General features: G+C 37.9%; 1 protein-coding gene across 50 annotated transcripts in view; it reads left to right on the forward strand.

Annotated features, from left to right (window-relative positions):
- The window catches only part of LOC141397847 (uncharacterized), a 401,443-nt gene that overhangs the window by 318,698 nt on the left and 54,821 nt on the right, over window positions 1-27,924 (forward strand). For 25 of the 50 annotated variants that reach the window (XM_073974614.1, XM_073974615.1, XM_073974617.1 and 22 more), the window contains one exon: window positions 1,941-1,980. The exons of the other annotated variants lie outside the window; for them this stretch is intronic. The gene's annotated coding sequence lies outside the window, so the exon portion shown is untranslated. The remainder of the gene's footprint in view (window positions 1-1,940; window positions 1,981-27,924) is intronic. 50 annotated transcript variants of the gene reach the window in all.

Genomic DNA, 27,924 nt, shown 5'->3' on the forward strand with positions numbered 1-27,924 from the left:
AAAGTCAGCGAGATTGTAGACTTTATGAGTCCAAGAAATCATGGTCGCCGCGACTCAGGTAACGAATGTGTACAAACCGCCGATGAATAGCCCGGCCTTATCTGCCTGTTATTATCACACTACGGAGGGCAAAAGCAGTCTGGTGCTAGAGGACATCATGAAATTATACATATCGTTCTATGCAACGACATGAGAGGTACAAAGCTCGGCGAGCAAATTGCTAGCTCTTAATTTCGCGCGATGAACGAAGATGTTCCAACTGGGGTAAGAGGAGATTACTACTGTTTTCCCAGATATCACCATTGTGGCGCCCGGTCTAATAAACGAAGTCTCCTCCCCGTAATTTCCATTTGGTCAGACCACCCGCCGTCATAACCTCTGAACACTGCACTTTTCTGAGCCGTGGAAAAGATTATTTGGAAGTTTCAAGAGAATTTACCAGTCACCGCCTACTTTCAACCGCGGTACAGCGACAGATCCGAAGAGGAAAGCAAGTTATTTCAACCGGAAATGAAAGTGCCCGCGAGTGGTATGGCTCGGAAAAAATGTGCTACCTAAAGGTACTACTCCACCCATGTTAAGCAGATTTTCCCAGTTGACCTACATCAGCTTGGATTCTGAAAAAATGCACAGTAGCACAAGAGCATTACGCGTCATATCCACACATATCAGTCGAGGACTGAACTAGAACAAGTCGTGCGGCCAAACAGTCATGATGGCTCTTGATTTTTCGATAAATATCATAAAACTCGTATATATCTGACTTCTTCCATCTGAGGAATATAAAACAGCTGCCACAGTGTTCACCACTTAGACGGCTGAAATGAGATACCCACTGAAGATGTTTGCAGTACTTCTCTTAGTAAAATGCCAGTTTGTGGTGACAGTATGCAGCGACAGTGTGGTATGCTAGTGTTAGCGCAATGCAATGGAAAAATGTTCAAACCTGCCATAATGCCGCCCTGAGGACTGCAACATCACCCTTCTTCATGACAAAAGTGGACAATTTTCATGTGGAGGCGAAAATTTTAGCTGTGGATCAGCAGCACAAGACGTTGTTGATACAGAACTTCCTGTGGTGTTATCGTCGTGAGCATTTCTGCCACAATCTGTGGGACAGGCTTCCACCATCCATGCACGTCAGTTGAGATCAACAAGTCTACCAGGCGGCCTTGGATAGCATACACACTAGGGCGGCCCATAAAATGACAAAATTGTTTCTTTTAAGCGCCTATGAAGGACCGTTTCTAGAATCTTTTTATGTTCTTGAAAGTTGTTTATAGAAATCTTAGGTATATTTTTGTAGTTGACTGTATCCTTAATTTTTGGGCGGTTCGGTATCTGTTGACCGGAATTCGAGAAAAAAGTATATAAATCGAATATTTTCAAAAGTTTTTTGCTATTTTCACATTTAAGAACCAGTCATAGACATTTCGTATGTTCCAGAAAGTTGTTTGCTGATATCTTTGCTACATTTTTGTGGTCCATTGTTTTCTTGAATTTTGAACGGTTGAATGGATTTTATGTGTTCACAATTATTATTCTTTAAGACGATAGCTACAACTTTTCTTCTACGAGTAAACCCAAATTGTTAGAGGTTTAGAAGATATGTGTCTGACAAAATGATCCCTTTTGACATCAAGGCCTCAGGTCTTTGGGTACCCATAACGGCAAAAGTTGAAGTGACAGGGAAAAACGCCGGGATACGTGTCTTCTTATTTTTGGTCTTCTATCACACTGCGGTGTCATAATATGGTTAATAATTTTCGTGTTGCATCAATTTTTTGGTGCTTTATAACTTTATGCCACTCTTTGAGAAAATTAGCGATATGTATTAGCGTTGCTACAGCAAAATCTAATTACACTGACCGACATTTGTTTTTATCCATCAGCTCTTGTTTTTCTTCAATACTTACTTGTTTTTCCTTTTTTATTTTCAGGTAAAAAATATATCCCGTTAACAATATAGTGTACATAGAAGTAAGTATAACCGTAAGAAATATTTTTATATCCTCCACCATATGGAGGGTATAATTAAATTTGTCATTCCGTTTGTAGCACATCGAAATATTGGTCGGAGACCCTATAAAGTATATAAAGTATATATTGATCAGCATAAAATTCTATGTCGATTTGACCATGTCCGTCTGTCCGTCTGTCTGTTGAAATCAAGATACAGCTCGCAATTTTATAGATAGAGAGTCAAAATTTGGTACAGAAGTTTTTATTACTTGCAGGATGGTTGGTATTGAAAATGGGATATACCGGTCCACGTTTTGATATAGCCCCCATAGAACGGTACCTCCCGATTTTTGGTATTTTTAAGTTTTAGCTTCATTATCATACCAAAATGGCTGAAATTTGGTACGTAGTCTTCTTTAGGGGTATAAAACTTTCCCCCAGAATTTTGTCGGTAACGGTCCACACCTTCATATAGCCCCCTTCATATAACCCCCCATAGTTTTGGCTTCATTATCCTACCAAAATGGCCGAAATTTGGTACGTAGTCTTCTTTAGGGGTATAAAACTTTCCCCCAGAATTTTGTCGGTATCGGTCCCCACCTTCATATAGCCGCCATAGAACGGTACCTCCCGATTTTCGGTATTTTGAAGGTTTTTGATTCATTATCACACCGAAATGGCTGAAATTTGGTACTTAGTCTACGTTGGTGGTATAAAACTTTCCCCCAGAACTTTGTCGGTATCGGTCCATGCCTTCATATAGCCCCCATAGAACGGTACCTCCCGATTTTCGGTATTTTGAACGTTGTGACCTCAATATTCCACCGAAATGGCTGAAATTTGGTATTTAGACTTCGTTGGGGGTACTCAAACTTCCCCTTTAAATTTGTCGGTGTAGGTCCACGCCTTCATATAGCCCCCATGGAAAAGTACCTCTCGATTTTTCGTATTTTGAAGGTTGTGTCTTCAATATTCCACCAAAATGGCTGAAATTTGGTATTTAGTCTTCAATGTGATATAAAACTGTTCGCCAGAAATATGTCTGTACAGGTCCACGCTTTCATATTGCCCCATTTCTGACTAAAATTCGTCGGTATAGGTCCACGTTTCGATATAGCCCCCATAGAACGGTACCTCCGGATTTTCGTAATACTGAAGATTGTGACGTCAATATCCAACCGAAATGGCTGAAATTCGTTATTTCATCTTCCAAGAGTTATAAAATATTCCAGAAGAGTATTATCAGTATAGGTCCACCTCTTCCTATATCCTCATAGAAGCTTACTTCTTGATTTTCGGTATTTTTTTAGTTTTAGCCACATTCTCTTACCGAAATATAGGAAATTTGGTATTTAGTCTTCTTTGAGCCTAAAAACTTTCCGTCAGAAATTTGTCGGTACAGATCGACGTTTTGAAATAGCCCCCATAGAATGGTGCCTCACATTGTTTTACCGAAATTGCTGAAATTTAGTATTAGGTATTCTTCATACACGAAAGGAAACTAATTATTCCATTTTACTTCAATACAACTTGTGGTGGAGGGTATAACAAGTTCGGCCCGGCCGAACTTAACGCCGTTCTTACTTGTTTGTCAATACGTTATTCGCCCTCATTAAATTTATTTCCTAGTATATTAAATTATTGAATATTAATTATGTAAATTGCCAGAAAAGCTGATAAATATTGCTTTTCTCATATTCAGACCCTCGTCAAAAATTATTATTTGATTATTTCTCTTTTCCATACTACCTGCAAAGTAAAGAAAGAATTTACATAACTCTCTTCCGGGAAGTTTCCCAAAGAGATTAAAACTTTTACCATCGCAAACTGTCAATATAACTAATATAACTTTCATAATAATAGATTTTCAATATATACACATACATACATATTGATATACATATAGCTGTAGTATAAACAATGCATATTTGAAGCACGTAAAATGTTATTTACATTTAAAGTTGAAGACTTTGATATGAGTATTATATAGTTAGTAATTTATTTTAACAAAGTGGTTAATTTATTGAAAATGTTTGTATAGGTGTAACAGTACGAACTGATGAATTAAAGGAAACTCAATCAAAATTTTTGGGGAATGTTATTCAATATAGAATCCTGTCAGATTTACTTACACAAGAAGAAACAAAAATTATTACAATAATAAATGGTGTAACTTGGCAACGTGAATATGAAGTACTTTAAGATAAAAAATAAACACATACATACTAGAATATTTCAACTGCAGTAAAATGTTATTACAAAAAATAGAAAAAAAAAACACCATGAAGAAAATTATAAAATATATACTGCTGCTGGTGATACTTTCCAAGACAAGTGTAAGTGTTGTTGTTGCCATTTTTGTTCAACACTTTTTTTTGCTACGGATAAAAACGCCTCTTTTATGCTATGCGGTTATATTATCCTTAAGCTACAATGTACGGAAAACACTGTTAAAGCCAAGAAGGCTGGCTGACTGGATGGCTTGGCTGCCTGGTGTTTGGCAGTCTTCTCTTTGATATAACATTATGGGGCGGACAAAGCGCAAACAACATCAGTGTCTACATAAAAATAAACTAGTCTTTATTACTTTGTTAGTCAATAACAAGAATTGAATTGAGTAAGAGTATCTTTGTTATAAAATATCCTGCAGTTTATTCTTGAAATATATTAAAGAGAATAAAGGACCTTATGGAATATTTTTTTGTTCGTTAAGATAAAAGTATTAATTCTTTTTATGAAGTTTTAGTTCAATATAAGGAAAATGATTTTATAGAGTCCACAATCCGGGATTTTAAATAAACATTGCTTAAGTAAAGGTGGTAAGATGTACAATAGGGTAATGACTTTTATACAACGTCATATCCCTGTAACATATTTTGATGAGTTTTTATTAAAGAATTGATAAAATCTTCAATATTAGGTGATTAGATAAAAAAACCTCACACACAAAATGATTTTAAAATTTTAATTTATCAGAATTTCGGGAATTTTTTGAAGTCACTTTTAGCATATATATATAAGAGAATACAAGCTTTACAAGCCATATACATATGTAACATTATATATGATGATTAAACACACAAACAAGTTTAATATTTCCGTTGGGATGATAATTTTAAATAGCAGGTTGTCCTTCTGGCGGCAGGAGTTGTATACGTCTTGTATAAAATTGATCGCACACTCATACCAATGAATGCTTAGGGCAACGTTTATTAGAAATTTCTCTTTTCACAGAGGGTCTTTGAGTGCTTTTAGGTTGTGAAAAAAGAATATATTCCCGTTTAAATCTAAAAAATTTAAGAAACCCAGATTTTCACTACCTTTACCTTCATAAAATAATAAAATGATGTGACCCCAAAAGAACCAAAGGTATTTTCGTTGTCAATGGATCCCAGCACGATAGAATTTTTTAGGAGAACGCTTGAATATTTTTCTGGTCAACTTTTGTACCACAGTGTCTTTTATCGATATTTTCCGAAAAATTTAAGCTATCTCAAGGCCAAAACTGCCTGAAGGAGCATTTTAATTCTTTTGCGATGTACTAGAGAATTCTTAATCATTGTGGTGGCTATAATTTTGGCCTTTGTGTTGGATCGCAAAACTCAATGGTTTGGCTGTTATATGTCAAAATATTAAAAAAACGTCAATAAAAAACATAAAGTCAAAATCTGAAGGCTCGATTTTCACCATAGACATATGGTCCTTTTTTGCTCAGTTTAATCCCAGAAGTCAGAAACGCGAAGGGCCCATTACGGTGTTTTCCTTCCAGACAAATCGTACCGGCCTAATATGTGTATTGTTTTGAAAAACAAAATATTTTAATGATATTTAAATTTAGTTGTAATGAAAATTCATTATACCCAGACCATATTTTCATATTTCTTTTTTTCGAACCTGGACTAAAATCATTTGGTCTTTGCGGAGTACGGCATTCACACAGTACCTATGTACTGTCTGCCCAACTGCATCAGTATATATGCTGTTTAAGCCCGCCTGATATGCTCCTTGATCTAGAGGTTCTCGCTTAGGTCTTTGGGCCTCTCTCTCCAGATCATGAAGATTTCTTCTGACGCACCTAGGACATGGTGATAATACCACGTACTACATCGACAACATCTTGATGTGTTGATGTGCAGGTAAAATCTTCGTCTACTTATGAAGATGGTCCGCTGGTGTCATGAGGACTCATACTGAGGCAGTCTTCAGGGCGGCATACTGGAAGATTTGAATATTTTTCCACTGCATAGCGCTAACATTGGCACACCACGCTGACGCCGCATAGATTACCACTTACCAGCCGATTGTTTTACAAGAGATCAGCACAGCAAGTGCTGCGGATCAGCGACCTTAGAACTTGTTCTGATATTGTTGCAAATAGATGTGGCTAAACATGCTTTCGAACGTTACACCAAATATCTTGGGGTAGTTAGTGGTCGGTTTCAGTACACAATCGACAAATATCTTCAGGGGGAACTTGATTTCGGCCGTCCAGCGGGTGAACAGTGTGGCAATGGGTTTAGCGGCAGATATTTTTATATTCATTAGATGGAAAAACTGCACTATGTCAGCTATGTAGATATTTAACCTATCCCATATGTCATCGACGATAGTACCCAAAGCCGAAATCGGGTCAAAAAGGTGGAAGTTAAACCGTTTCGGAGATATCACCCCGCTTTGGGGAACTCATTGTTTCACTCAACGGGTTCCTTTGCGTTGCGGTCATATGTGTGTGAATTGCCGGAAAACTTCGTATCCAACGTTAGTGTAAAGAACGACTTTACTCAAGAATCTCCGCTGCTGGCGACAAGAGGGAGATTGGCCTCTATGATTCGTCTTTGCTGACATCTCTGACTTCAGTAGCTGGACAAATTTTCCCAACATTGCAGGCTTCTGGCACAGATGGTTGGCTAACTAAAAATTTAGGACATTTGTTAAATACTCATCTCCAAGATTTTCCAGTTGCTTATGCATTACCATTCAGATTCCGTATGGGCCCTAAGGATGATGTCTGTAACATCGTTCATGGTAAATTCTGGGCGTAACTCATCGACTGACAGGGCTCTTATACGACTTACCAAGCTGCTCTTCGCTCTATCACTCTCCTGGAGCTGGGTTAAAATAACGCGTGCAACTCTTCGGATCTGTCACTGACACGCCGTTCTATCATCCACCTTTCCCGCATTCGAAATTGATTTAACCCAACAATATCTTCGATGCCAAGGATGCTATTGAATCATTGGTGCAAGTGATCTGGCATGTCATCTTTTTAGCATTTTCACTCATGAATTTTATATGAGCGTGACCACCATAAGATGACATTAATTTTCGGATCTTAAGATGACATTCATTGTCGTGAATTTTCATGTCTTGTTTGGAAAATTAAAAATTCTGTATTGAAATATGATTTTCATGACAAACCAAACTCTTTATTAATTCAAACTAATTCATGAAATAACTAGAACTAATTTATCAGCATAAAGTTTACACCCAAAATTTCAATTTTATCACCGCCGCTGCACCGCAACAGAGTTTACTTCGTCCACTCTCAGCCACTGATTTTGTTTCATCTTACAAAAGCTTTTCTATTATCTTCGCATCACCAGTTCAGATTTCGACATGGACTCCAACAGCACTCCTTTAAGAATTTCTAGTTCGTGAACCTACATTTAATTTGTAATTTTATAACAAAAGTTTTGGAAATGTATACTCTTTTGTTTTGATGTCGCTACATGTAGGGATGTACAAATCAACTTGTTTGTTTCTAGTGATCTGTACAAATGATTCAAATGCTGATGAAATTTTGCTGGAAACCGTTGCCCACAAGTTACTTAATCCAGTACCAAAGTTGTATTACTTCAGGTGGTCTAGCCACTTATTCTGCTTATTCTCGCTTACTAGCTAAATCTCCCCAACTATTTGGCCTTCAGGGTTCGTAGGAAGGATAATTTGCTCATTTGCTAGTCTCGCCGGCTGTAGTGGGAAATTTGGTCTGGTTCGGGTATTCGACCAGAATATATGTAGCGAGCAGCCGCAACTATGATGATATCCGGGAAATTCTCTCAGCTACTCGAGGATCTGAGGTAATGGACTGCTCTCCGAAGCAATGTATGGTAAATACTCTGAACCCTTGCCAATCAGCTTTTCCATGATTCAGAAAATTACAGCGGTCAGAGGTTACGAAGTTGGGAGGTCTGTAAACGGAGACGATGATGGGAAGATGGTTTGAGTCAAGCCAAATAATGGGTTTGTAGCACACGTCAAAACGGGTGAAGCAACGGTGATTTGTAGCGAACTGTGCTAATCTCATATGTTCTCGTAGCTTTCGTTGACCGTGCCAAATGTGGAGCTATGTTCAATCAGCGCTGTATCTCTCTGGTCATTGCCTAGAACGGAATGCGAAAGCAAGTGATTTGCATTGATGTTCTCTAGCACCAGATGATTATTGCCCTCCATTTGTGAACTAATGTCGGGCGGCATATATCGCAGGGAACACTCCCACATTTTACTGCTACCACCTCATTGATCCCTTGCGCATGGATGGGTGGATGGATTGGATTGGCTGGAAACAACACTGTTTTTACTCTCCATTTGCATCCATTTGCAGTTGGTAGATGTTCTTTTTATACACTTTCATACGGGCAAAATGTGCCTCATCGAAATAATGGCTTAAGACCCGAAGTATGTTTGGACGAAATGTGTTTCAGACAATTCGGAGTCCACTTAGCAATGTCCGTCAGTCTGTCTGTCTATCTGGCTGGCTTTCGTAATATTTTGTCCAAACATTGTTTAAGTTCGAAGAGGGTTATATCGGTCTCCTCTTTCAGGTACCTCCCCCACAAAAATTCGAAAATGTTCGGAAAACTTGTGCGTACGATAACTTTTGAAGGGAGTAAGCGAATTGGTCCATACTTTGTACATCGTGAAATGTCTAACATACTTAGATGAGGTTCCAATACTGACTCAATCAGTCCACTTCTTCGGGCACCTCGCACACAAAATTTCGGATATGTTCAGTTTATGATCTGCTCTCGAATAGCTTTGGTTTTTGTTGTAACAGCTTGAATTCACTGCCCCCCATACGACAGTACAAGTTTCATCAGGAGCAAGTCCATACTTCCTGAGAAAATATCCTGAAATATACAAACAAAAAACTATGACACCGTGTGTAGTGGTTGGAGCGCAAGATAACTCTCAAATGGATCTGCCGATTCAGTACAAAATTTGGCCTTCGTAATATTTCAAAATTAGTTTCAGTTTGGTACACCCCACCCCCCACCACAAAAGTTCAAAAATGTTCGGAAAAATTGTGCGCACAATAACTCTTGAAGGGAGTGACCGATTTGGTCCATACTAATATATCTACCAGGTATAGATCAGGTACACATATGATATGTATTTGTCCACTCCTTCATGTACCTCCCAAAATTTCGGATAAGTTCACTTTAAGACCGGCTCTCGAATCTCTTTTTATATCCTTCACCATAAGGAGGATATAATTAAATTTGTCATTCCGTTTGTAACACATCGAAATATTCGTCGGAGACCCTATAAAGTATATATATTATTGTTCGTCCGTCCGTCTGTCTGTCTGTTAAAATCAAGATACAGCTCGCAATTTTAAAGATATTTGGTACAGAAGTTTTTATTACTTGCAGGATGGTTGGTATTGAAAACGGGATATATCGGTCCACGGTTTGATATAGCACCCGTACAACGGTACCTCCCGATTTTCGATATTTTTAAGGTTTTTGCTTCATCATCCTACCAAAATAACTGAAATTTGGTACGTAGTCTTCATTAGGGGTATAAAACTTGCCCCCAGAATTTTATCGGTATCGGTCCACGCCTTCAACCCCATAGAACGGTACCTCCCGATTTTCGGTATTTTGAAGGTTCTGGCTTCATTATCACACCGAAATGGCTTAAATTTGGTACTTAGTCCCCCAGAACTTTGTTGGAATCGGTTCATACCTTCATATAGCCCCCTTATAACGGTTCCATCCGATTTTCGGTATTTTGAACGTTGTGGTCCCAATATTCCACCGAAATGGCCGAAATATGGTATTTACACTTCGTTGGGGGTACTCAAACCTCCCCTTAAATTTGTCGGTATAGGTACACGCCTTCGTATAGCCCCCATGGAAAGGTACCTCCCGATTTTCCGTATTGTGAAGGCTGTGACCTCAATATTTCACCAAAATGGCTGAAATTTGGTATTTAGTCTTCAATGTGATATAAAACTGTTCGCCAGAAATTTGTCTGTACAGGTCCACGCTTTCATATTGCCCCATTTCCGACTAAAATTCGCCGGTATAGGTCCACGTTTCGATATAGCCGGTAACCACCGGTTTTCGTAATACTGAAGATTATGACGTCAATATCCCACCGAAATGGCTGAAATTCGTTATTTAGTCTTTCAAGAGTTATAAAATATTCTAGAAGAGTATTATCTGTATAGGTCCACGTCTTCCTATATCCCCATAGAAGCGTACTTCTTGATTCTCGTTATTTTTAAAGTTTTAGCCACATTCTCTTACCGAAATATAGGAAATTTGGTATTGAGTCTTCTTTGAGTTTAAAAACTTTCCATCAGAAATTTGTCGGTATAGATCGATGTTTTGAAATAGCCCCCATAGAACGGCGCCTCACATTGTTTTACCAAAATTGCTGAAATTTAGGACTAAGTCTTCTTCATAAACCAAAGGAAACTATTCCATTTTACTTCAATATTACTTGTGGTGGAGGGTATAACAAGTTCGGCCGGCCGAACTTAACGCCGTTCTTACTTGTTTATTGAAGCAACTTGCATTCGCTGCCTCAATTACGACGGTAAAAGTTTTTCCAAGGGCAAACCCATACTTCTTGAGAAAACAGCCCGAAAGATGTAAAAAAACACATATAGCACCATACGTGGTGACCCAATAGCACGATAACTCTCAAACTGATCAACCGATTTGGTCCAAAATTAGCCTTCATCATATTTTGTCCAAACTTAGTTTCAGTTCGAAGATGGACAATACCGGCCCACAACTTCCGGTACTTCCCACCAATATTTAAAAAATGAAACTAAAATGGTATGCACGATATCTCTTGAACGCGGCAACCTATTTGGTCTACACTTTATATTTCCTAATATTTTATGTAAATTTAGTTTATCTCGGCCCGTATCGGTCCTCTCCTTAGGGTACCTCCCCCACAAAAGTTCAATATTTGTGTCTAAGTGCAGTTTAGGGTCTTTTCGAAAATCCTTTGGAAATGTATACCGATGCAGTTCGTTGTGGTCCTGTGGGCTGAGGGCATATCACTGTCGGCAAAGCCGATTGATACTTTTTTTGTTTGTTTCTTTGCATGTCCATCCTTTCACTTCAATTCAATTAATAAACGGTTTGTTTTTTTCTGCACGGCTAGTAGTCTTCGTAGTTTCGCGCAAATCGGTTGATCAGATATCTGCAGAAAGTTCAATGTTTTGCTCCATAGGACTCTAAGTTTTAAATATGGTTTTAAGTAATGACCACACATCACACACACACACATTTTTGAAAAAATGTTGTAAATTCATCACTCTAATATACACCCGCCATACATACTGATTTCTTGACTGTGGCAAACTGACCTCAGCGTATCGAACGGTTATTCAGATATCACACAATAAGATAACGGCACTAAGAGCAAAGTCATGGCAAATATTTTAGCTATTTCATTTAACTTTAATACTTCTGACATAAAATACTATTCCCTTGGAAGGTGTCATAAACCATGGCCAATTTCTCTTAGGTATATGTATTACATGAATAAATAAGCTAAATATATTTGACCTACTTTGTATGATGCTAAATTGTTACTTTCCCTGTTTGTTATCGTAAAAATTGTGTAACCTTTTTTCATTTAATAACTTTTTATGGCCAACAATTCAATTTCAATATACGTTTCATTTATTTCCATTAGGAAGAACATTCAAGAAATATTCCTTCATAAAGGCTTATTCCCATGTTGCAAGTGAGGACATAAATTGATTTTGATATTAGTTTAGCAAACTTTTTTGCATAAAAGATTTACATATATGTTGATAAACATACATAATGATGATTTGGGGACAACAAAATGAAAAGAAATTGGATAAGTTCCATTTCAAAGGCTATAAATAGGGTAAAAATAACAATAGCAACAAAAAAACGTATAATGTTGGTTGGCAGTTTTTTTATTTGAGTGAAAATATGAATTGCTTTTATCCTCCAAGAATGGTCAGCGACTGCGGTCAGTGCTTATATTTTTGTTTTTGCTGACAAGGCACAGTGGTGTTTTGAATTCACAGACCTAATTATGCGAAAAATGTTGACCAATAATTCTTATTGTTTTCATTTGCATCACTGTGCCTGGATGGATGGACGTTATATTTGTTTCATAATATTTTTATATTGTTTGTATACAAAAAAAATGACTTTAATAAAAATGAGTTATGGACGTTGTACTCACTCCACCTTATGTTTATAGAGTATATAAAGTAATGGTAATAAATAATTTTGTACATATTTTGAAGGGTGTTGTAATACAATAAATCACAATGTAATTTTATGATGACAATTTTCAACAATGAAGAATATATGTATAGGGATATGTTTTTTAATCAAAATAAATATGAGTATTTATTTTAATGTATTTGCATAAAATTCAGAAATCACAAAAAATTCTGGGAAAAACTCTAAAAGATAATTAGAAAAGCTTTACTTACTTACTTTACTTAGCTGACCTAGTACAGAACATTTGTTCCATAGGTCGAACTAAGAAAAGACCTCCATTTCTCTCTATTTGTTGCTTCGCACTCTGGAATACCTCGCCTTTTCATCTCTTCATCCACTTGTTTGCGCCATCTATTCTTTGGCCTGCCAATTCTGTGTGCACCGCCATGTGGCCCGTATTTATACGCTTTTTAGCGGGTTCAAAACCGCTCATTCTTATTATATGGCCTAACCAACGCAATCGCTGTATCTCGATACGTTTAACTATGTATATTGATGTTGTTGTATAGCAGATACAGCTCGTGGTTCATACGACGTCGATATTCACCGTCAACGCAGATTGGTCCGTAGACCTTTCGAAGAATTTTTCTGTCAAAGGCTTCGGAACCATACATCAGCACGGGAAGTATCAGTGTTTTGTAAAGCGTTATTTTTGTTTGACGAGTTGTGGCTTTCTTTTTAAGGTGATTACTTAAGCCAAAGTAGCATTTGTTAGCCAATACAATTCTTCTTTTTATTTCACAACTGATGTCGTTAGTTGTGTTTACGGCGATGCCGAGGTGGACGAAGTCTTTTACTACCTCAAAATTATAGGAACCAACGTCAACAGTTGGCTCGATCTCTATGGACGCATTGCGCGTCGACACCATCAACTTAGTCTTCCCGCCGTTTACCGCCAGACCCGCTTTAGCAGATTCTCCTTCGACCTTTATAAAGGCATCTGTTACTTCTTTTACTGATCGTCCCATTATGTCTATATCATCAGCATAAGCAAGTAACATGTGGCTATTGGCGTAGATTGTGCCACTTCTTTTGACGTTTGCCTCTCGAATGTCCTGTACCAGCAGGATGTTGAAGAGATCACACGAGAGGCTGTCTCCTTGCCTGAAACCTCTTTTGGTACAAAATTCTTCGGGGAGGTTCTTTTCTATTTTAACTGAGGATCTCGTGTCAAGTAAAGTCATTTTACAAAGCCGAATGAGCTTTGCGGGGATACCAAATTCAGACATGGCCTGGAATACCTTTGAACGTAGTGGGCTGTTGAAGGCTGCTTTATAATCGACAAAATGGTTGTAAGTTTCGATCTACATCTCTTGGGTCTTCTCCAGGATTTGTTGCAAGTCAAATATCTGGTCAATGGTGGACTTGCTAGGTCTAAAGGCGCATTGGTATGGTCTAATTGTCTCCCTGACACGATCTTGTAGGCAATCGGGAGTAGACTTATGCCCCTATAGTTGGAGCATACAGTCTTATCTCCTTTCTTATGGACGGGCACAGGATACTCAGGTTCCAATCGTCGGGTACTCGATCTTCCTGAACAGCTCGGCTGGTAAGCCATAGACTCCTGCTGCCTTATTATTCTTCAGCCGGTTTATTGCTGTCTTTACCTCATGTTGGCTGGACGGTATACATTCAGTACCATCTTCTGGGATTGGATCTGAGGTATCTTCGTCGTCTTCGCTGGATACCAACAGGTTTGAAAAATGCTCTTTGCATATCCTGAGCACACTATCTGTATCAGTTACCAAATTACCTTGCTGGTCTCTACAGGAGGAGGTGCCTGTACCAAAGCCATCAGTTTGATGCTTCACTCTTTGGTAGAATTTTCGGACTTCATTCTGGCTCCTGTACTCCGATGTCTAACTTTTGTGTTGTGTCTGTTCGTACTTTGTTTGCTACGTTTAACCGGTTGCGTACCTTTGCTGCAACTAGGTAGTGGTCCGAGTCTATGTTTGCTCCTCGGAACGAGCGCACATCCAACACGCTCGATGAGTGTCTTCCAACTATCACAACGTGATCAATTTGATTTCTTGTTTTCTGATCTGGAGACAGACAGCTGCCCTTATGAATGTCGAGATGTTTAAATCTTGGGCTGCTAACTACCATGTTTTTTTTGCCGCTGCGAAGTCTATCAGGCTCGTGCCATTGCCAGATGTTTCATTGTGGAGACTGAATTTTTCGACTGTTGGGCCAAAGATATTTTCCTTTCCAATTTTGGCATTAAAATCGCCTAGAATAATTTTAATGTCATGGGCAGGACAACGGTCATAAGTTTCTTCTAAGCGCTCATAAAATATATCTTTGGTCTGTTCGTCCTTGTCTTCAGTGGGAGCATGAGCGCAAATAAAGCTGATGTTGAAGAATTTAGCTTTTATTCGAATTGTAGCAAATCACGGGTGTGAAGCTGGAGACCAGGTGTTTTAACCTCCGACCAACTACAAATCCACAACCAAACTCATGCTTTATGGCAGCTATAATACAGTGCGTCATCTTTAGGTGTTGTTGTGACGCCTTTCCCATTCCATCGTATATCCTGTATGGCAGTAATGTCGGCCTTGTACTGCCAATGCATAAACAACACCTTCTCTATAAAGTGTGCCAACAGTCCAGGTGCAGATTCGCAGATCAAGGTCCTTAAAACGTTTGCAGGGGTCGTCAACTTTAGAGGGATCTGTTTTTCTTTTTATTAAGTTAATTTATTTATTTAATTTTTTAAAGTGGAGCTTTGTTAAAAAATTTTAAGTTGGGTGTGTTTTTTTAATTACACATTTTCTTTGAAAATATGAAAATGATTAAAGTCAAATATTCCTCTTAGTATTTTCTTCTAATCTTGATTTGGAAATTCTGTACAGACTTTCTTCGCGTTAGTTAAAACTTAGATTTTTCTTAACTTAACTGCGATTTTGCTGTTCCTTTTTAAAAATATTCACATTAATTCCACACATGTTTATATGTGTGTATGTACATCACGTTCGATTGAAGGCTTTATCCTTATCATTTGATGTTACTCTCTACATTCCCTTAAACGGATTACGTTCATCATCACTTGGTCCCACTCCATTACCTTTAGGGCACTGCAGTACCATTTAACCTTCTGTCGCATTATTGATTTTGAAGTTCTTAAAAAAAAAAACACCGAACAAGTAGTGTTCGCGGTTGGCTGATATAAGTTTAAATTGTTTTGGGAGTATGATGGTGTATATCAAGAAGGGACTCCTTTTCAATTTGCTAAACAGTCAGAAAATTTCATGTTACGTTCGCTTCTTTTGAAAGATAAAACACACACAAATAGACAGATAGACAGGCAGACTGACATCCAACAAACTTCTGTTGTTAGCAATCCTCTCCACCTGTGGGCATGTGTGGTTTGGTTTTTAGATTGTCTAACCATTGGAGTAGCATTTATCATTGTGCGGAACTCAGGAAAACTTGTTGGCTGACATGATGTATGACTTTTTTGTGGCATGGCACAGTCCCCATATTCCTTTGGAAGAATACAACAACGATAACAACTAGGAGACATTGTCGTGCTCAGCGAATTGGTCGTTTTCAGCAATTCTCAAATGTAACATAAACTGAATTTTACACAAATTCAGCTATTTTTCGTTTTGTTTCTAACATCAGTTTTTTTGAGCGAAATTGTTGTGGCAAGCACGCATCATGTTGCATTTTTATCGCTTGTCTTAGTTACAATTGTATTTAAATCCAGGTAATAGAATCCTAACTCGTTTAAAGGTGTATTGGATAAACCAATAGCTGTTGTAACAAAATGCAAGTCTGTCAATTTATTTATAATATTGAAGAAGATATACCATGATGATTTCTAGTGAAAACATTTAGTGCTAATGTATGCAATAAGTCGTGTTTTATCAATGCAGGTGTCATGTTTCTGATATGGTATGATAGGAGAGATTCTAATTTATTCGAAAAGTGGTTTGGTTACCCAGCAAAATGTTCGATGCCAAAGATGCCATTCAATCATCGGTGCAAGTGATCTGGCATGTCATCTTTTTAGCATCTTCATCGATTTTATATGAGCGTGGACCCCAAAAGATGCTATTCATTTTTGGATCCAAAGCATGTCATTTACACCAATGCTTTGGCATGTCATTTTCACCAAACCTTTGCAATGACATTGTCATTACGACTAGAGTTTTAACAACGTTGGTTGTGATTTCGAGTCTTCGACAACATCAATCCTATTGTAAATAATTAATCTTATATATTTAGAAAAATGTGTATAAATAAAAACACAAAATTCATCTCTATTGGATCGATGGAATGGGTTCACAAGCCGATGAAAAGATCGGATCTTTCACGACTTCCTTTGCATGGGTTCAAATGCTGATGAAAAGATCGGATCTTTCACGACTTCCTTTGCATTGGTTCAAATGCTAATGAAAAGATCGGATCATTTACGACTTCGTTTGAACCAATGCAAAAGATGCCATGAAATCACGTCATAGCATGGAACCCCTTTCTTCAAATTTTGCTGGGTATTTTATTGGTGTCCTTAGCTGTTAGCTGAGACCTTATTATATGAAAGAAGGAATAGTACTAAGACAGTCAAAAAATGAGGTCAAAATATTTGAAAGCGTACCAATGTTGAAGAAAGAAATATTCATTTCTCAGAAAGAACGATAGACATCGGAGTCATTTTGGGCTTTAAGACACTGCATGATTTATTGCTTTCGACTGTTTAGGCGTGTCTCCAAAGATACTATTTTTAAGTAAAATTCAAATTTTAATGGAGTAGTAGTACTTCCACAGTCCCAACAAGATCAAGGATATATGTCATGAAAGGATAGCAGAAAGACTATTCCTTTCAGCCCATATAACTATGTGTGCACACGTCCGGTACCATATTTTTAATTATACCCTACACACTATGTGGAAAAGGTATTATAAGTTTGTTTTTCGAAAAATTCATGTAACACCGCGAAATAAAGCGATTCTGAGATGTCTGTCCGTCCGTCCTTTAAAAATTGTAATCGCGCTAATATACATCTTATATCTTCATTGCTGATAGATACATTCCGTCCCCGAAAGTCATATTTGCAAGACGAATTTTTAACCTTTTCATTGGTGTCAATTATGCTGATGTACGTGGTCAGCTAACAGAGTTATGGTATATGCAGGGATTTCATAGTTTTAATTGGGTATAGTGTAACCATAATCACATTAGAAATTGCAGTTATAGCTCAAAACTGTCAAAATTTTGCACAATTTAGGACTTTTACTGAAGGAAGATGCCAATATTTTTGGATAATGATCAGATAGTATTTTGCGGGTTGCAGTTGACCATAACTTTTGTAGGGAAACAATCCTAATTTAATTTTTGGAACATATTTTAATTTCTGGGGGCATGTTCTGGCAAATTACGAATACGAAACTTGAAAACCAATCTTTGACCTCTCCCTTGATCCAAATTACATCAATGTAGCGGTTAGATAACGGAACTACTGCCTAGGCTTGTTTGTAAGGAAATACATTTGCCGTGCATGCTACAACATGTCTCAATCATGATAGACAATTTTTAAGTCATGATAGAGAAATTCACAGTTTTTATATTGAGGTAAATTACAATGATGCACGTGGCCTGGACGTTTATTGGACAATAATTACAGTCATTAAAGCAATTTCGTGACAATTCACCTTTGACCCCATACAAATTACTATGGAAACTTTGAGGCCCCAGTGGTACGTGTTAACATATTCCAATTGTGCTCAAACTTTGACAATCTTAAAATCCAACAAAATTAATAATTTTGTAGGGGTGCCGCCAAAAAAATCCGACATCGATTTTCCATTTGAGTTAAAACCAACCTAGTTATCATGTTTATATGTCAATTTATGCCTTAGATATGTTGCAGTCATATAAAATAACTTCCGTGAAAACAAGTACCCAGAGTTAGTGGTGTAGGGTAGCACATGGTCGGCCCGTCCGACTATAGCCCTCTCTTACTTGTTTTTATTAAATTCGATAGGGACCTAAACCAATGGTAGAACTGAGATTAGGGAACAAGATGGCTGCAGAGACGACATAAAGCTTTTATTTCCGTAATTTCATTGAGAGGAGTGAAATCCCATTTGTAAATTTTACGCAGATTCCAAACATCTGCAATACAGGCTGGAACACTTTTGCCGTTCTAGCTCTTCTTGTGTTTATTCTGAAACCCGGAAAAAGTTGCGTAAAATCTGCTTCAATGGTCAATTTTTCCGTCCTGAAGATTACATTATGCAGCTTTGGATGACAACCCAAAAGCTCTCAAATAATTCAAGACCGACAGGAAAAAAGACCAATCTCCAATCAGCATTTTCCGAAGAAACCAGTGCTATGAGCGTTCTATCAACGTTATGTACGCTTAAACAACTCCTACCACAACAAGGACAACCTCTCACTGAGATTCATCCTCTACAATATACAGTGAGTCACAGTCACTTGAGTTTCTTTAATTAAAACTGCGATCGCTAAGAGTTAATTAATGACAATTGATTTTATTATTTTTTATATTTTTACATAAGTATCTTAACATAAAATTAATAAAATTAGCAATATTCAGGTAAATTCTGATAAGAAAAATAACAAGTAAGAACGGCGTTAAGTTCGGCCGGGCTGAACCACCTTTCCTTTTGTTCAGCAATTTCGGTAAAACAATGTGGCTAACCTTCGGGAGGTGTCGTTCTATGGACGCTATATAAAGTCGTGAACCTGTACCGAAAAATGTATAGGGGGAAAGTTACATAGCGCCAACGAATACTAAATACCAAATTTTAGTCATTTCAGGGGAATATTGAGGCCACAACCTTCAAAATACCGAAAATCGGGAGGTATTGTTATATGGGGGCTATATGAGGGCTTGGACCTATGCCGACAAATTTAATATGGAAAGTTGTATACCCCAAAAGAAGACTAAATACGAAATTTCGGAGGAATATTGAGGCCACAACCTTCAAAATACCGAAAATCGGGAGGTACTATATGAAGGCGTGGACCTATACCGACAAAATTCTAGGGGAAAGTTATATACCGCCAACGAAGACTAAATGCCAAATTTCAGCCATTTCGGAGGAATATTGAGCCCACAACCTTCAAAATATCGAAAATCGGGAGGTACCGTTCTATGGGGACTATATAAAGACGTGGACCTATACAGACAAATTTTTGGGGGAAAGTTTTCTATCCCCAACGAAGACTAAGTACCAAATTTCAGCCATTTCGGTAGGATATTGCGGCCACAACCTTCAAAATACCGAAAACCGGGAGGTAGGGTTTTATGGGAGCTATATGAATACGTGAACCTTTACCGACAAATTTCAGATGGAAAGTTTTATACCCCCAACGAAGACTAAGTACTAAATTTCAGCCATTTCAGTGCGTTAATGAGGCAAAAACTTTCAAAACACCGAAAATGGGGTGTTACAGTCTTATGGGGGCTATATCAAAACTTGGAGCGATATAGCCCATTTGCAATACCAAACATCCTAGGAGTAATAGAAACTTGTGTACCAAATTACAAAGCTTTATCTTAAAAATTGCCAGCTGTATCTTGAATTCAACAGACGGATGGACGGGCAGAGGGACATGGTTAAATCGACTTCGAATTTTACCCTGATCAAGAATATACATACCTTGTAGGGTCTCCGATGAATATTTCGATGTGTTCCAAGCGGAGTGGCAAATTTCATTATACCCTCCATATTATGGTGGAGGATATCAAAATTGTTAAATAACATCGATTTATACCTCCCAGTGAAAAGTATCCACACTAAAAGCTTTTAAAAAACAATAAGGATTTCTTAGGCGTTTACTACCTGGTATGATATCCTTTGTTATCCTTTTTGGCATAAATTTAACTAACTTTTCAGTGCACGAAATGTGTACTTTTGCCCATTCATCTTGCAAGGCAATTTTCAGGGTTCCTATACTTGAGATGTTATGAGTTCTTATATTTGTCTCCAAAATATCCCATACATTTTCTATAGGATTCAATTCCGGGGATTGGGGAGGTGTTTGAATCACTTTTGGACAGTTATATTGCATCTATTCTCGAACACTGTATGATTTGTGCTTGGGGTCATTATAAGAGTTGGGCAATCTAGTTCCTGGAGTGGATCGCTCTTTCTAGTTCCTTTTCCCAAAAGGAACTAGTTCCTTAATATAGATCCATTGTTCCAAACAGTTTCGAAAGCGATATAGTTCAATGAATCTTTCTCTTTCATCGTTCTTTCTGTTTCCTTAGTTCCAAATAGTTCCGAGACTGATGTAGTTCAATGAACCGTTCTCTTCCGTCGTTCTTTTTATGCTTCCTTCCAAACAGTTCCAAAAGTGAAGCAGTTTAACAAATGCACATACAAATAAATAAATTGCAGCAATGTGATTTACGTTTATTTTACAATGTGACCGCATCTGAATGATGAACGAACCGAACGAGAAAGATCGAAGTGAGTGTAGAATTAAAGGAAGAAAATCAACTATACGAATGAAAGGAATTATATGCACGACTGGAACTATATGAACTAAAGGAACTATATAAATGCCAGAGCCGGATATAGTTCCAATAGTTCTAGGAACTACACAACTTTAGTCATTATCTTGATAAAATTGAAATGTTGTCCCCAATCCCATTTTTCAGCGCTACATTTCAAATTATCCTTCAGAATGTTTAAATAACACATTCACTACACCGGAAGCACTCATACACCCCCATATCATACCAGACCCTCGTCCGTGCTTTACGGTTGGAATTGTGTGTTTATGGTACAAAGGCCGTATTTGCCCTACGGAAACCTTACTTGGTCCATCCGACCCAAACAGGTTAAAATTACTTTCATCGACAAAAATTACAGCCTTATTACAGTCAACATTGTTTTCGGACTCCAATCGAATTTGGCTGTTTTTAGGATTTATGAATATCTTTTTCAGTGTAACTCTGCCATGAAGTCCATGTTTACGCAAGATTCTCCTTTTATTACACTTTTTGTTAAGATATTTCTCCGCGCCTCAGCAAGTTTAGGTGCATCAATTTTCGTCTCTTTCAGTGAAACATAAGGAATATTGTAGGAATTAGTTCTTCAATGTTATCCCATTTTTCGAAATGCAATTTCTTGAATAGGGTCACTATTTTTGAACGAAGAAGCTTGAAATTTTGCAGGAGCAAGTATTTTAGTTTTGTGAATCAGATTCTATCAAAACAAGTAAAAAAGTATCAGGCGGCTTTGCCGACAGAGATATACCCTCAGCCTGTGTATATTGAAACAATTTTTCCCAAAATACGTATGTATTTAGGTGGTTTTAAAAATTTTGGGGGTTTGAACCGACAAAAATTTTGATTAGGATTAAAGATCAAAAGTTTTGCGGAGGAGATACCAAAAGGAATGGATCGACATTGACCGCTATGGAAGTGGATCTCCAGCCACAACATATGGTGCCGTAGGGGGTTTTTACACTCTTCGGGCTGTTTACTCAAGAAGTGTGTACTTACCCCTAAAAAAATTTTTACATCGTAATTAAGGCAGCGAATGCAAGTTGCTTCAACAAAAATCAGTGATTCTATATCAGGTCTTAAAGTGAACTTATTCGAAATTTTGTGTGGGAGGTACCGGATGGAGTCGACAAATATAGTCCATATTTGAACCTGATCTATATCTGGTAGAAATATTAGGATGTGCAATGTATGGACCACATCGGTCATTCCCTTCAAGAGCTACCGTACGAACAATTTTTCCGGACATTTTTGAACTTTTTTGGGGGAGGTACCTGAAGGAGTGGACCGATATGGCTTACCTTCAAACTTAAACTATGTTTGGACAAAATATTACTAAGGCCATATTTTGGACCGAATCGGCAGATCCGTTCGAGAGTTATCTTGCGCTCCAACCACCTCACACGGTGTCAGAGGGGTTTTTAGCAGCTTTCATGATATTTTCTCAGAAATATGGACTTGCCCCTGATAAAACTTGTATCGTCGTATGGAGGGCAGTGAATATAAGTTGCTAAAACAAAAATCAAAGCGATTCGAGAGATGGCCTTAAACTGAACTTTTCCGACATTTTGTGTGGGAGGTACCCGATGGAGTGGACCTATTGGGACCATATTGGAACCTCATATTACTCTGGTAGAAAGTTTTCCCTATACAAAGTATGGACCAAATCGGTCACTCCCTTCAAGAGTTATCGTGCGCACAAACTTTCAGAACATTTTCGAACTTTTGTGGGGGAGGTACCGGAAGGAGTGGACCGATGTAGCTCATCTTCGATCTTAAACTAAGTTTGGGCAAAATATTACGAAAGCCAAAATTTGAACCGAATCGGTTTATCCGTTCGAGAGTTATCGTGCGCTCCAGCCAGCAGGACAGACAGACAGACGGACGGACATGGCTAGATCGACTCAAAATTGTCTGAAACACATTTCGTCCAAACATACTTGGGGTCAAAAACCATTATTTCGATGAGGCACATTTTCATCGTATCAAAGTGTATATAACCTCCTTAGCCTAAAGGCTGAGGGTATAAAAAATAATAATTTTATTTCGGCATTTCAGGTGACAATATAAGGCTAACAACAAACTTCTTACTAATTTCTGTTTAAAACGTTATTCGGCATATACTTTCCATCGAAATAAAATTTAAATAAACATGTCAAAATATTTGTGCGTAAAATCTCTCAAATCTCATTTCAACAATGACGGGATATATCAGTTTTTACATTTCACAAAAACATTTCAATTATTTTAGATTTGAATGTTAAATTGCTTCTGAAAACGTTATTATTTTCACATTGTTTGGTGCACTTTCGTATTGCTACTGTGCGATATATTTCAATCATAACGGTTTTATTGTATTATCCTTGTCTTTTTGTCGTATGTATACATGCAAACATATTTCCCAAGAAAGAGAGTAGCAACGTAATAATACCTATGTATGGTGATATACATCCTTGCAGAATATATTGGTTTCATCAATATATTTAGCTGTATAAAGAACATAATCTTCAATGGCATTTATGTCGTGCACAATTTCGATAAGACACTTCATTCGCTGTGCAAATTCATTTGAAGGAAGTAAAAACTGCGTTAAGTTCGACAGGGTCGAGAATTTTAACTCTCCACTATGAGGAAACACATAAATCTCCTATTACAACAAATTAAGCATTTAAAAAGTCTGCTAGAACTATGTAGAAGTAGGTGCTTATAACACGTTTAATTTAATGGCGGCCGTAGTGTATAAAAACATACATTTCTGAACTACTCATCATTCACATTTTTCTAGTCGTTAATCAATTGAACTCGAAAATGTAATCCATTCGAGTTTATACTCTAACATTTGAAGCATCCACTAGAGCATCACATTTGAAGGATCATTTATGTGCAACAACAACAACAAAATAATTAAATACATGTTGTTGCATCATGCAATGCAGCTAATTTTTACGTAGCAACGATAACAACGGCAAAAAATCGTCGAGATCCAATCGTCTATGTTAAGTACCGCTCGTTGAGGTAAATAATGTACAAGAGATTGCTAACAGGCTTACATAAAACCATTGTTTAATAAAAAAAAAAACAGAATTTAATTACCATCAACAACAAACTATAATGACCCTCAACATGTTGCAAATTAGTTCAACAACTTGTTTAAAAAGAATTAAATGTTTCTCTTTCTCCCTTTTCAACAGTTTTATGTATTACGCTTTTTTGTTGCTGTTGTTGTTGTTCATTTTTATGTTTTTGCCGGTCTTGTTAATATAATTCATTAATATTTGTAATTGTGTGGCAGTCTGTTTGCAACCCGACATTAAACTTTTGAAAAACAAGGTTCGTTAAATAAACCTTATCATTTGGCAAAAAAAAGTTCACTTTAACCAACAACATGCCGCACACAAAATGTGGCTATATTCGCATTCCTGTCAAACGAAGCCTATAACCACTTTAATTCATTTTAATCCATCTCCCCTATGGCTATAATAAACAAAAAGACCAAGGATTATACACGGAAACAAGAATTCTGACTGTTGCAAATTTGTGTGTGCGTATGTCATTGTACGTATATAGGAGGCATGGCATGAAAAGTTTTGAATTGTGTAAGAAAATGTAGACACTTCATATAGCTGGAATTGATTAAACATTCCATAGAAATCCATGCCCTTAAAGTCTTTTAAAACGATTCATCACCCTACTACCCAAGTGGGATCTTTTTTACAATCTCAGATTGGAGATTCTTCTCTTTTCCAGTGAGTTTTTTAGCATTTGAGAGCGGGTTCAACATCACATTCGTAATGGTGGCAAAAATACCCCTCACTATATTGGCGAAATTTCCTGAGTATTTCTGCCATGTAAAACTTCTCAACAACTGGTGTCGTAGGGCACGCGGTTTGGACTCTGCGATAAAAATTAGGTTCCATAATGCAAATCTGGGAAGTTTGTGAAAATAATTATTGCCGAGTTTTCATTCAACCAAGAAGCTTCCTTGTAGATAGCCTTGTGGATTCCTAACTAGCACACCGTTGCTGCCTTGTATGCAGCGTACGTAAAAATACTTTAAATAACCTTTCCAATCGTTTCGTTTCGTATTTTCCATAGGAACAATACAAAACGAAACATAACCCACATTGGCCGAGCTCGCTGTTTAGTTTCGTTTTGTTTACATTCGTGAGTGCGAACAAAACGAAAAGCGAAAAGTTCTCAACTCCACAAGAGCAGATAGAAAACGGAATAGTACTAAACACATGTGAATAAATCAAAAACGTTTGGTGGTTGATAAAATTCACTGTGGTATGCTGATGCTAACTTATAGGGTTGTTAGGCAATCACATGTGTGTGTGTGTGTGTGCCTCAGTGTGTCATTGACCATAAGGCAAACGTTTGCCAAAAAATTCTTTTGTTTTTACATTGAAAAGTTTGTGGTTTTGTTTTGGTTGTGAGAATGAAACGATTCAGAGAAGCTGAAAAGTTTGCGGCTTTGTGTGATTGGTACGGGAATCATTTTGTTTGTTTCCGTTCCTTGCTTGTATGGCGACAACTTACAACTTAGGGCGCCCACTGAGTTGTTTTTGCATTTGCTTCTCCCTCTAACGTACAGTGTACGTGTACATAAACAAATGATGAACACCATGTGGTTGTTTTTTTTTCACCCATGCATATACACATGCTTTAGTATTGATGGAAATATAATGGGCGACGCTGACTTATAACAAAGCGTAATGCAATGCCTGTTGGGTTATGCTTTCTTCTGCACGTTGATGCTGCATTGTTGTTGTTGTAACTTATATCTGTAAGTAAATTTTTATACCCTCTACCATAATAGGGAGAGTATAATTAAATTTGTCATTCCGTTTGTAACACATCGAAATATTCGTCGGACACCCTATAAAGTATATATAATCTTGATCAGGGTAAAATCCTAAGTCGATATAACCATGTCCGTCTGTCCGTCCGTCCGTCTGTTGAAATCAAGATACAACTCGCAATTTTCAAGATAGAGCTTTGTAATTTGGTATGGAAGTTTCTATTACTCCTAGGATGTTTGGTATTGCAAATGGGCTATATCGATCCACGTTTTGTTATAGCCCCCATAGGACGGTAACACCCGATTTTCGGTGTTTTGAAGGTTTTAGCCTCATTATCACACCAAAATGGCTGAAATTTGATACTTAGTCTTCGTAGGGGGTATAAAACTTTCCCACAGTAATTAGTCGGTATGGGTCAACGCCTTCATATAGCCCCTATAGAACGGTACCTCCCCATTTTCGGTATTTTAAAGTTTGTAGCATCAATATTCCTCCGAAATGGCTAAATTTTGGTATTTAGTCTTCCTTGGGGGTATAAAGCTTTCCACGCCTTCATATAGCCCCCATAGAACGATACCTCCCGATTTTCGATATTTTGAAGGTTGTGGCCACAATAATCCACCGCAATGGCTGAAATTTAGTACTTAGTCTTCGTTCGGGATATAAAACTTTCCCCCAGAAGTTTGTCGGTATATGTCCACGCCTTTATGTAGCCCCCATAGAACGGTACCTCCCGATTTTCGGCATTTTGAAAGTTGTGGCCCCTATAGAACGGTACCTCCCCATTTTCGGTATTTTGAAGTTTGTAGCCTCAATAATCCACCGAAATGACTGATATTTGGTTCTTAGTCTTCGTTGGGGGTATAAAACTTTCCCGCAGGAATTTGTCGGTATAGGTCCACGCCTTCATATAGTCCCCATAGAATGGTACCTCCCGATTTTCGGTATTTTGAAGGTTGTGTCCACAATAATCCACCGAAATGGCTGAAATTTGGTACTTAGTCTTCGTTGGAGGTATAGAACTTTCCCCCATAAATTTGTCGGTATAGGTCCACGCCTTCATATAGCCCCCATAGACCGGTACCTCCCGATTTTCGGTATTTTATAGGTTGTGGCCACAATAATCCACCGAAATGGCCGAAATTTGGTACTTAGTCTTCGTTGGGGGTACAAAACTTTCCCTCAAAAATTTGTCGGTATAGGTCCAGGCCTTCATATAGCCCCCATAGAACGGTACCTCCTGATTTTTTGGTATTTTTAAGGTTGTGGTCACAAATGGCTGAAATTTGGTATTTCGTCTTCATTTGGGATATAAATGAAATTCGTCGGCATAGGGGGTATTCAACTTACTTCTCTTAATTTGTCGGTATAGGTTCACGCCTTCATATAGCCCCCATAGAACGGTACCTCCCAATTTTTGATATTTTGAAGGTTGTGGCCTCAATAATCCACCGAAATGGCTGAAATTTGCAATTTAGTCTTCGTTAGTGGTATAAAAATTTTCCCCAAAAATTTTTGTCGGTACAGGCCCATGTCTTAATATAGCCCCCAATACAACTGGTGGTGGAAGGTATAACAAGTTCGGCCCGGCTGAACTTAACGCCGTTCTTACTTGTTCTGCATAATCTGGTTCTGGGTCTATCTACAAATGTAGGAATGTGGCTGCTTCGATGGGATGTAAGTACACAGCTACTAAAGTTTCGTTTGGCAGGACAGTTGAAATGGAGCAGAGTGTCGTGCGGGCCTGTACCGCATGCTGGTCAGATGTTTTGCACGGTGTCATCAATCTGCTGCCCTGTAAGGATTTAGACGTCTGCACCATCTCGAACGTAGTAGAGCCAAAATTTCTTTGGTTTGCCGTGGCAGCTGACGCTTCTTTCTCTTTTTCTCCAAGGACCGCGTTTACACGATAGTTGTTTATGGCATGCGATTGCATCTGATCTAGGGGTTCTCTCTTGCAACGTTGGTCCTCTCATTCTAGATCATGAAGATCCCTGCTGACATGCCTGTGTGGGGGATCCTAGCGACCTACCATATGGTCGGCTAGGATGGCTTTCATGGTAACACCCGACCAAGTACAGCATAGAAAGCATGCCATTGTGTTGTTGTTCTGTAAACGTCGTTGTCTCCTCATATAGTAGCTCCGCTGAGGAAAGA

This window comes from Musca autumnalis, unplaced genomic scaffold (assembly GCF_047663935.1).
Source record: "Musca autumnalis isolate F117 unplaced genomic scaffold, ASM4766393v1 scaffold_3, whole genome shotgun sequence".
NCBI lineage: Eukaryota > Metazoa > Arthropoda > Insecta > Diptera > Muscidae > Musca > Musca autumnalis.